The 12,344-nt window shown below is 43.1% G+C and overlaps 1 protein-coding gene across 3 annotated transcripts in view; it reads right to left on the minus strand.

Moving 5' to 3' along the window:
* The window catches only part of SYNPO (synaptopodin), a 77,376-nt gene that overhangs the window by 32,606 nt on the left and 32,426 nt on the right, over positions 1–12,344 (minus strand). The gene's annotated exons all lie outside the window — the stretch shown is intronic.

Genomic DNA, 12,344 nt, shown 5'->3' on the forward strand with positions numbered 1-12,344 from the left:
ACAAAATGAACACAATATCAGAACAAGGAAGACAAGATAGATAAACATCAGAGAGCCATGGATAATAAAATCAAGGTGAAAAGCCTGGCAAAACAGCCTTTTTTGTCTCTGGGCAGTGGCATATATAATCAAGATGAGTGCTGAACAGATTGTGTGTGCGCGTGTGTGAGGTGTGTGTGTGTGTGTGTGTAGTCTGGATACAACAACAGAGAGGACTCACAGCATTTCTATCAAGAACAGTACTTCAAATAGTGGCCAAGAAGTCAAAAAGGTATCTGAGTGGATGGAGAGGCTCGTCTGGGAAGATGGGAAGTCCTAAGCAACTGAAGATGGTATCAAAGGGGATTAACATGCTCCAAACCCTCATCTCTGGTCAAAACTTTAGCCAAAACTTTTGTACCAGCTTTTCAAAGGCAGTCCTATGTAGAGCATCTTGCAGCAATCCAGCCATTATGTAACCAACAGCGGGCATGTTTGTAAATCCATCAAGCTTGCCTTGCCTACTTTAAATGCTTTAAATGCTTTAGCTTTTAAATGTGCTTTGGGTGAGGTGGAGATGGTTAGGGCCTGGCATGATTTAGGGAGCATATGCAAAACATGGTCACGCTCTGCTCATGTTCCTGTCCCCCCCAATGTCTGTCCACCAAGTTCCATTTGCATAGTGCATTGTCCACCACAAACATTTCACTTCGTCCACAGCGCAATGGGAACTTTTGAGCAGCATGCAATAACACACCACTCATTCACATTAAACCATAATTTGTTTTAAACAATGGTTTAATGTGATGTGCAAACCAAGCCTACAAGTCCCAAAAATGTTGTATTACCAACAAATGTTAGAAACCATGGCAAAATTTTAAACTGTTTCATCAAGAATGTGGGGGATATTTGTAAAATGAACAAACATCTTCTTTCATGAGGAAAAATCAGCCACCAATGCGTCTTTGCATTTAAAATGACTTATTTGTTGCCACATTAGGGAAGAATCTGTTAAAGAAGTTAAGATCAGGTGTCAAAAGTGTGGGTTGCTGGCTACGGAGGGATATAAGAGTGTGAATGGTCATATGTAAAACAGCAGGTCTAGACCTAACACAGCAAAGAGAATCCAGTACAAAATATTCTGTCCTTTTCAATCTTAAGTAACATTGCAGTTCTCTTTTCCTTGGCAACAGCACAGAGAGAAAAGTTTCCTCAGTTGACCAGAGAGACTGACCCCACCTGGAGACAGGCCAGAGCAGGCCTGAGTTTCATCCTCCAGTGGGTCACCCTTTCAAGTGTTTATCTTCCTAGAATGTGGAAGAAATATGGCTGCAGGATGCTGGTGGGACTATTAAAAAACAAACCGCAGGGGCCAGATGATTATGAATTTCAGGCTTAGAAGCTGAAGCACTCTGAACACACATCCAACATTTTCCCCCTGTAGTGTTGAAGGCTGCTTGGGGAAGAAAAATGAAGCTCTTGCAGGAACTGTTTCTGAATACTATTATTTATGCTTCTATAATATCTTTTCTGTGTTCAGAGTGCCTCATAATTCTTCTTATAACCATCCGTGAGGCAGGTTAGGCTGTGACCTATCCAAGGCCACCCAGTGAGCTTCATGGATGAGCTAGGAATTGAACCCAGCACTCTCAGGCCACTGCACCACGGTGTCCCAAGAGGGCCCTTCAGAGCGGGTTTGAAGGACACCACTATTAAATACAGAATTATAGCTTGGTCAGGTCATTTGCCAACCTCAGAAACCTACCTGGCTCCATTTTGGATGATCCTACATTGAACACACGCCTGTTGAAACACATCCAGGACACAAGCATTGTCATTTTTATCACCGTTCTATAGAAACATCCCCCAAACTATGTACTTAATGGTATACCCTGCCACTAGAGATTCAGCAGGTGTCCTTTGTGCCAACTTTTAAACGCCCGCTGAAAACTCTTCTGTTCCATCAAGCCTATGACGGCAGTTAAGAGTACATACCCACCACAATGGTCTATTTATGTTTTTTTTTTCTTTTTGCTTTTAACTTGTTGTAATATTACTGTTTGGTTTTGTGGTTTCATATCTTCACATACCTCTTTGCTACCCTACACATCTCTGCTCTAGCATCAGCCTCTTATTTTTCAAGAATTTGTGTCCTGTCAACAGCCAAGCTCAACAAAGTGCTCTTCACTTGCTCATCCACTTTTCCCTTTTCCCATACCTCAGAGTCTGAAATGGAATGCGGCATTTTAACTTGTCTTAACATTCCTACCCCTATAGAAGAGGAGAGGGGTTCCCCGCCTCACAGACCCCACTTCCCCTCAGGAGTCGCTAACTGGTCTTCTGCTTGCTACAGGCAGAGCATTCCAAATGACCCCAGTGTAATTTTATTCTTCATTGTTACGCTTCATTAAGGTCTCTTTTGCCTCAGTGACCTGTCTTGCAGGATTCTCCCATCTGCTTTTCACATCCTACTCCATTTGCCTGACTTACTGCCCCAGTGAATGAGCTCTTAATCCCTCGCTTGCTATCTCTGACAGGTTGGGAGCATCTTGGAGGCTTTAGGTTTCTCTCACCTTCTCTCACCTCTTCAGGCTTAGCCCAGAATCAAGGAAGTGTAAAATAAATAAATAAAAATCCAGGTGTTCAGAAACAGAGAGGGAAAAGGAATGGTGTGTGAGCCCCATTCATTTCTGGATTTTTTGTTTTAATGCAGATATTTCTGATTAAAAAAGAAAAGGGGCTCACACGCATCACAGCCACAATGCAACATATAATCAGTTGATAGGCTTCTAAGAAGTAGCTTGGATCCTCAGAGTTTGACTGACTCAGTATTACAGTCTGCGCCACAAATAAACCCAAATTATTTCCAAGGAATAACTGCATTGTACCAATATAAATACAACTTTCCGTAAAAGCATTAGTAAGTGCTAAAACATCCATTCAAAAAAACCCACACACCAGACTTTTTCAAATTCCTACAGGTGAAATATAACTTCTAATTCCAGTGGGCAAGAGCAGGAAGAGTCTCTTTTACAGGAAAATTACTTCTGGTTCCCAAGTGTGCTTCAGTATGCAAGACAAAGCTGACTGAGACAGTATTATAAGTCCCTTTCTAGTGAGGAGGCATTGCGGGATGGCAGAGACTTCTCTGTGGCCCTGACGAGGGAATCGTTTCATTGGAGTCCCATTCGGATAGGGGGCTTGAGCGTAAGCCCGCGCCACCTATCAGAAGCCAGATCCTGGCCTGCATCCCAGAATGGCAAATAGGCGGGCCAGAAGTATTTTGATTGCCCCATGCCCAAGCCAAACCTCTTTCATCTGTACTCAATAAGGTTGTGGCCTGTTTCGATTCAAACCAGCCTATGTGGTCCTTTATTTGTCTGTGGGTTGTGGACTGCAGAGCATAATGCCTGGACCCGCAACTCCAATGGCCCAGGGAAAGAATTATTATAATCTGATTTGGGTCTTTTTCTTTGCAGCAGTGACATGGCTAGAGGAACAGTGCTGCCTTCTTGGCATTCACTGAGACAAAGACGAAGCAGAGAAGGTGGTGGCAAGGCCACCCCTGCCAACTCTGACCTCACCACTGCCTCATTCCACTCCATCTAGGAATAGCAGAGAAAATGGATTCAGTTCTCATTTAAAGGTGAACCTACCAAATCCACCCTTTCTGAGACATTACACAAACCAAACCACAGCCATTTTTTGAAATTTGCCCTTCTCCAAATTTTGCAGTGTGGTTCTCCAGCCAAGTAATGTACCCAAAAGTGCATATAGTAGGAGAAAGTGTGCATAAAAATGCATATACATGTGTGTGTGTGTGTTTGGTACACACCCACACCCACACACCTGTATATGATTTTTTATGCACACTTTCTCCTACTGTATATATCCTCATACTGCTTAAATACACACACACACTGCATTATACGTGGGGAAACTGTTTTGCCAAAATGTGTAATCAGGAAAAATTCTATACAAAAACGGATATATTAGGAGAAATTTGCACTAAACTGCTAAAGAATTTTCAGGAGGTTGGTTGTGGTTTTTTTAAAAAATGCAGACTGATTTGGAAATGTAGAGAGATGAACTGATGAATGGAAAAATAAAAAACTGAAAGAAACAGTCAGGCGAGCACCACTGCTGCTCAGACACCCTCTCCAATCACACGCTGCTGCTGTTACTTGTGCTGTAGGACTCTCTGGTACTACTCTCACAGCGTGTATTTTTTATCTTCAACTCTGCATTCTGTCATCGAATCTTAAGGCCAGATAAGCTAAGAAAATACAGCTGACAGGCCTCCTACCCAGCCTCAAGCCCAGTCCATCCCTTTTATGCCCTCAGGTCGTTTGGGAGACGCTTGCAGGCAAGCGAACCTCAAACCTCCTCCCTCGTGTCAACAGCATCATGGCCTTTGGCAGAGCGCTCATCTTATTATGAACCTCAGGTATTCACTGAAAGAGCTGGAGCACAGGTTATGCTTGCCTGTGAGCAGCGTGTGGAAATTTGTAATATGGTGTGCCCAGCCCATGTAGCAGACATTTCCAAATGCAGAGAGGGATGGGGGAGTTTCCACAGGTGAAGGACTCAGCAACAGTGTGAACAGATGCCTTGCTAGAATTCTCCTGTTAGCAGATAATTCCCAAGCATGAGTCCATCAAGTGCGAATGAGCAGCTTAGGTGCAGGGGAGACGCTTGCTAAAGTGTCTGTAGCAAGGAAGAGTTATTTGGCTGAAAGGTGCATAGTAAAATGAGAGATCTGCCTGTGTTCACGTAGGAAAGGAGAAAACAACAGAACTTTTGCCCGCTGCTCTTAGGTCTCGTCAGTGTTTTTTACTCAGGGGTACGCAGTCCCAGCACCTCTCTCTCTCTTTTGGTTAAAAAGTGTGGCACTTACTATAACAACTTCATGGTGAGTACCTGCATCTTTTTTTCTAGGAAAAAAGCGTTAGGTCTCATGGTGTGGCACTCAGGTCCCATAGCCGTTTGGTGGGCTGCTATGAGAAAGGCAACAGGCTCTCTTTATGTTTTCTGTTTCAGCTTATATGGATGTAAATCAGGGGGTGGAGCTGCTGCTTTCCATTTCCAAATAAGTCTCTCATTAAAAAAATAGTTGTCAACAGAGGCCTAAGATGTCATTTAATCCACTCTCACGCTGAGCTGGACTTGCCAGCAGGATTGCCAGCTGTCCTGATTGTCACTCCATTACTCTGAATTTTAAAAAATATCATCCCTCTTCAGGACAGGGGAGTCTCTTGTGCAGATTATTATCGAAAATATACTCGATTTTGTGAGAGAATGCTGCTTGCTATACAATCCACTTGTGCTACTAACACAGACCAGTTGGCACATTCTTTCCTCTGGGATAGATATGGATGCTGCTTACATCACATTTTAAATTGTGCTGATATCATCAGGCATGGAAGCAGCTACAAATTCTCCAGTCTGCTGAGTTCGTAACCACAGTCCCCATCACTCGAACTGCCCCTCTCCCTGCTTCTGTTGGAACTGGAAGTGAATTCCAGAGGGCAGGTGAAATCAAAGGGAGGCAGGATGAGAACATGTAGAGGCTCCTTGGCCCTGTGCGCTCAGGTGCAGAAAGATGTAGAGGCTAGAATTTCCTGTATCAAGCTCAACAGAACTGCTTTTCAAGGGACAAAATCCAGCTCTGGGTCTGAATCTGATTTCATATTCCGGAGACATAGCCTGTGATAGAGTGAAGTGCCTCGCCCCTGCCTAAGCAACAAGTCATTTGATTTCTACAAATCTATGAAATGCTGACAAATCTGAAGGGCGCAAGAGAGGAAAAGAGGCTAGGAAAGGCAATCTGTTCCAACAAGGATGCGAGAAAGATACTGCTTGTGGGTTTTTTTGTTTTTAAAAAGTGGGTCTCATTTGACCACCTCCTGTTGGCCTTTTGAAGCAATTCAATGGGCCAGTTTATTGCACAGTGGGGAATACACCTATAAAGGACTAAATGAAAATAGGGGAAGAAGCCATAAGAGTCTCCGTCCATTTAATGTTCATTTCAGACTGAGGGAAGCAAAATAAAGGCTCGTTTTGCATCAACTATTCATAAATACTTGTGTCCCCTTAAAAATAAGCCTATATTGTATGAAGGCTAAACCTCCACACATGATTTAATATACAATGCAGAAATGACAGGCATTTACGGCCAAATTGCTATAGTGATTTGGACTGCTGATATTATGTTTACGTGGCCATCTATTATGTGAAACCTCTTAATGGAGAAGCAAGTTGTGTTTTCCCACAGTGCATAATGCCACACACACACTACTGTTAAGTTTCTTATTGAGGGAGAAGAGGAGTGACCCAGATTTTCAATAAGGCTACTTTGAAGGTCACCATGGAGGAAGGTGGGAAATGGCTCTGCTCTGTTGCCACTGAAGGTAGAAAATGAGGCGAAGGGTTTCAGACCTAGATGGAATATTTGTAAGCTTCACAAGACATTGTATAAATGTTGACCTCCTTCATTGGAGGAATCACAAACATTACCAGGGTCTGTAGAATATGGCTGCAACGAACCCAAAAGTGTTTGCGACCTTCCACCTTGGCTTTCTCAGAGCTGTGGGCACTTGTGAAAGAAAAGTGTGAGGGGCAATGAGCATCCCAGAGATTGCCCTTTGCCAGTAGCAAGTCTAACTGAGGGTAGAGGTATGCTGCAATTTAACGGCCATGACATAGACTAAAGCAGAGGGAGCTAAATGGGTGTGGCCAGAGTGGAAAAATTAATACCGTCTAAATTCATTTTTAATTAAATGCTGAATACACAGAATATGTTAACTCTCTCCGCTTCATCCCCTTCCCAACATTCATCGCATTAGCGATCCCTTCCCTTCATTAATCCCAAACTCATGTTAAATTCTTTCCACCCAAAGCCAGTCCATTCCCTTCCTTAATCCTCCCAAACTCATTCTATTTGCATTTTCTTTTACTTTTTAAAACTTCTTTTATTTAATGTATTTATGATGATGATGCTATCTATCCAAAGTGAGGCCATTCCTTTCCCTATTTCCTACTGGTTATTTTATTTTACTTTTTTAAAAAAATCGTATTTAGTTTAACTGATTTTCCTAATTAATATTATTTTTTTCAAAGTTCTTCTTCCCTCATCCTAAATTCCCCTAAATGGAAAGGTGGTAAGTGGTTTGGTTTTTATGAATGCATGCATGTATGAATCAATCAATCAATCAATCAATCAATCTTCAACTTGTCGCAGAAACATGGGGGGGACACACCCAAAACCTCTTGGAGGGCTATATATGACCCATGAACTAAGGGTTTGCAACTCCTGCTCTGAAAGAATCCTTGGAATCACAGTTTATCAATAGTGTTGAGGGTTTTCTCTATCTTCTTAAACAGATTTTCCCTATCCTCTTTTGCACCTAAGTTCCCAGGTTGCCTGTGGGAGGGGATAACTGCTAGATCCGTTTAAGGCTGCAATCCTGTCCATATTTACTCACTGGAGCACCGCAACTGAGCACAACAGAAATAACTTCAGAGAAGAAAATGCATGGGATCAAGGCAGACGCGGGAATGTTTTAGTCACTAAAATTTAGTGCACTCTAGAGTTTTATGGCAAGAGTAGAGTCCACCTGTTTCTAAAAGGAGAGCCTTACAGCCCTAACCATGTTAACTCAGATATAAATTCTACTGAACTGAAGGAGGCTTACTCCCAGGTTCTTGGAGTTAGGATTGGAGCCTTAGTTATCAAGTTAAAGTCAGTGATATGGCATGGAAAGGAGGAGCACCCTGAGAGTTTGCCATAGGATTGTTTAGCAGCCAGGGTTACGCAGAGTCAGGAAAGTACTGCCTCTCAGTACCCTGAAAAAAGTGGCTAAGCATAAAATCAACAAAAGAAAGTAAAAGAGAGAATGAAAGAGATAAGGGGAATAATGGAGCAGACCGGCTGGACAATTGCCAGGATTGGGAGGGGAAGGGGTTGACATCGCAGCGTATTTGTCCACACTAACCGCAAAAAGGTTAGTACCTTCTGAATAATGTACCAAGAGACCTGAAAGCGGAGCAATAATCAGCGTCAGTAAACAGACTGTGGCAGAACCCTCAAGGTCTTCATGCTATTTCTGTTGGTAAATCATGCCAAAATAAGCTGCTGCAGACTTACCCAAAGTGCTTTGCTGCTGTTTACTTTTCTACAGTGGTGGCCAAATCCACACAAACAACCCAATCTCATTCCCCCCACCTCCAAACTTTAATTCTCCCTGCCCTGCTTCAGCCTTGTTCTCGGAGACTACTATTTTATCCACGCTTAAGCTGGGCATGCACAATGCTTGATCAGAGAATTGGAACATAATGGCAGAGGGATGGTACATTGCCTCCAATGCCTGTGTGCTTTCTGACACCTGTGCCCCTTCAATGGATCGAAAATTGTAATGGCTGAAGATGGTGGGCTTCACTTCTAAGTAAATATGCTTAGGGTTGCACTGTCTGTGATTTAACATGCATCCATACTGAGTGAGTCTGAAACCGCCTGCTCCGCTCAACAAACTGGTCACAAGTGTGTTGAACCACCCTATCAAATCCACCTGATACTTTTAAATATATAAGCCAATGCAACCCATTGTGGATTAAAAAGTGTAAGTTGAAAAACAAGGGGGAAATTAGTTGCCTGCACAGCCTCTCCGGCGGTACGTCGAGAGAGCATTCAGTAAAAATGCTGACAGGCCCAGAGCTGTTTGAGAGCCACTGGAATTTATTCCTGCGCATTTGTCACTTGACAAGCTCCCTGGATTTCTAAATGTCATGGTCATGACTTCTAGTAACATCCCTGAAACTCAAAGCTTCACATTTTCTTTCCATGCTGTCAAAGTCAATCCGTTATGTGGCAAGGACTTCCACTCCTTTCTTCAGAAGCTGAGTGCCAAAGATAAGAGAGAGTGTCGGTCAAAATAAAAAAAATTCTAGGATGGGGAGGAATGTAAAAAAATCATTACACTTGACCTCCTGAATTAAGAATGTAAGAAGTGACTTCCTTGACCAGACTGAAGGCCCGTCTAGTCCAGCATCCTCTTCTCAAAGTTCCAATGGGAAGCATGCGAGCAGGACCTGACTGCAACAACACTTGGACTAGTGTCAGGGGCTGGACTGAGGAGGAATGGTGGGGGTCGCCCCCCCTTCTCCTGAACCTTCCTGAGAACAGGAGGATAGTATAGATTTAGAACAGTGGTTTGCAGAAGGGCATAGTTCAGAGGCTGCAGAGAGGAGAAGCTGGGAAATATTGGGAGAGGAACAGCAGGAAGAAGAAGAAGCACCAGGGGAGGGACAGCTGACAGACTTAGTGTCCTTGGAAAGCATTCCTGACCCCCATCCCCTCCCAGAACCAGGCAGGCATTGAGGGTATTAGAACAGAGAGTTCAGAAGCAGAAAGCTCAGATTAGTGGGCGCAGGAGTGACATCTAATAGGGGAGACGTACGGGGGTGGGACTTTACTTGGAGCAACACCATGATAGAGAGAGAGACCGCATTCCTTTGTCTCTCACTGTAATTATTGAATAAACTAATTGGTAAGAACTCTTCTTCTTCTTTGCTGCCCCCGTAGGGGGATCTGATTCCCCAAAGTCTGATACAGGGTCAGTTCCAACTCTGTAATTATATGATACTATGATTCTAGTTCCCAGTAACTCATATATAAAGGAGCACTGCCTCTGACAGTGCAGGCAGAACAGCATAGATACAACACATCTGAACTCAGAGCTGATTATCCTATATTATCTAGTGCACCCACCAAAAACAACTAATGGACTTGGCCAGCTGCAGCAATGCTCTAGTGCCAGCCTGACATATTTTTGTACTCAAAAGGGGGAAGTCCATCTCTCTATCCCTTTAATGCCACTGGGAGGGGTGGGTTGCTCAAAGTATTTGCATAAGGCCCTTGATCAGAAATTGAGTCCAGGGTGATTCATAGTAATACAATCATTACACATACAGAGTTAGGAGTGGTAAAATGCCCCATCTGGAATTTGCTGCCTTTGGAAGGTCTACTTCATATTACTTCATGCATAATTCAAGTTTTGTTTTTGGAGTTCTACTCTGATTTGTACAGCCAATAACTTTTTCAGGGAACAACTGATTCCGTTAGCACTATGTTATTCCTATAATACTACTATAACAGCAACGTGATCGCTTCATGAATGTTAGAAGAATTGCAGTGAGTGTGTGTATAGTGAAGGTTTTTCAAAAAAGGAAACCAACCATAGGTTAGATCCAATTGTGGGAGACTGCTTGCACAATGGAAATCTGCTTCTGCAAAGGACTTCGAGATTACCTTCTCCCCTGACTCCCCAGAACCAGCTCCAGAATGCCGCCCAACCATCCACAGCAGATTTGGGGCATGTGCAGGGGTCATGGAATCATAGACTCATAGAGCTAGAAGGGACCCTAAGAGCCATCTAGACCAACCCCCCTGCAATGCAGGTAAGGGGTAGGGCAGGAAGGAGAAGCACTGTTGCATGAGCAGACACCCATTCACACTACATTGGATCTCACCCTCTGGAGTAAAATGATTTAGCGGGGCTGAACGGCTGCATATTGGGCTAACACTCGCACAGCCTGATCCTAACTTGGAAATGGGGATTTGCATCCATGGAAGCATAGGACTGCAGCCTTGAATGACCAACAAGAACATGAAAATGGTTAGTAATTAGATCTGTCTCAGTCACTTATTTCCTCACCTGGTAAAATATCTAAAACTGCATCCTTGAAAAACCATGTACCACTAAGGTCACTGACCCAGCTCCTGAAAAACTAAAAGCAATTAGAATTTCACCCAGTTATTGGATACATTACTGCACCATCATCAATCCCAAAGACAACTGTTAAACAGTCACAGGATTTATTTTTAAAAGAAGTCCTCCAGCTTTAATGTTTATCAGCTAACTCAAAAACAAAATATTGGCTGCAGTTTTTATCTGCTTTGTTGCTGTAAGTGTTTTATTTGTTCTTTTTTTATTCTTTGAGGGATTTCAATAGCTAGCTAGAAACAGACAATGAGAGGTACCAGATAGTTCATAGCGGTTGGCTATATATTTCTCATCAAAGCTTTTTACCCTCTTTCACATAGTAAGATAAAGAACTGCTCAGATGCCCAGAGGATCTACAAAGCTAAAAATAACCCATGAGCTACATGGAATCAAAATAAAGTATATCATTTCAAAAAATGCTTTTCGAAAACCCTGTTTTAAGCTCCCCAGCTAATCCCAGAAATCAGAGATTAAAGAATGCAGAGGCACTGTCTGATGGACTCAAGGAAATTTAGCAGCATCCAGATGGACCCACATGTTCAGAAGGAGGAGAAAGGCACATTCTCGCTTAATATACTGGGCCCATCATCAAGCAAAGATCTGAAGTCCACAGGTCAAAGCACACTTCTTCTTCCTGCTGGATTCTGGCCTCCTTGTTTTCATTCCAGGATATTGTGAGGGTTAAAAGAAAATGAGGTGGAGCTGGCAGGGTTATTGTCTCCCCCTCGTTCTAACAATGTTTTCTACCGAGCCTTTGGTAAAAGGTACTCACCACCAGACAATGCCAGGCAAGATTATTGTCTGGATTCCATTCCGGTAGCAACATGACTGTATCTGGTGTGAGTTACGGCTTTGTTCAGGCTAGGTCTATTATGTTAGGAATGTTATCCAGTGTGGCTGAATGAGCTTATGGTAGGGTTTGTCAACTTCAGTGGTGAGGAAAAATGAGCCAGGCAGGGGTGGATTGAGTCAGCTGAGCAATCCCTTTGCAGGTGAGACTTTCTTCCTTTCTTTGTTTCATGGGCAGTGGCAGGCCTACAAGAAATGACCCCAAGACCTGGGTGTGTGTGTGTGTGTGTGTGTGTGTGTATGCATGTGTGTGCACACGTGTGTGAATGTGCACAAACAAACACACATATATTCATCCCATGTAGTGATTTAAGATAAATAATTTAAATACATAATGTAGCATCCTATATATAACCAGAGAAGGAAAACATTGCATTTTCCTTCAAATGCTTCAAGTTTTTGACAATAAAGAAATAAAGACAGGTTTCTTGGCAAGACAACTGACTGGCTCTTTGCCTTAGCAACAGCTGTGTGGGATATTCCCCCCCATCCCCCATGTAAGGCAACATACGCATTTGCTTGTCCGCCTATGAAATTTCAGACTTTTGCTCCCACACATCAAAGCTCTGCATAACACAGGGCTTGCAGATCCATCTGGTCCAAGTGAAACAGGAACCCTGATTCCTCTGAGGATGTTGCACACTCCTTGACCCTGGTGGGAAGACTTTTCCCTTGATGTGCATTGACTTGTGATGGAGAAGGTATTCAGAGAACTTGTATCATTGTGTAATAAAA

The sequence above is a fragment of the Podarcis filfolensis genome, assembly GCF_964270895.1.
Source record: "Podarcis filfolensis genome assembly, chromosome: 2".
In the NCBI taxonomy this organism is placed as follows: Eukaryota; Metazoa; Chordata; class Lepidosauria; order Squamata; family Lacertidae; genus Podarcis; species Podarcis filfolensis.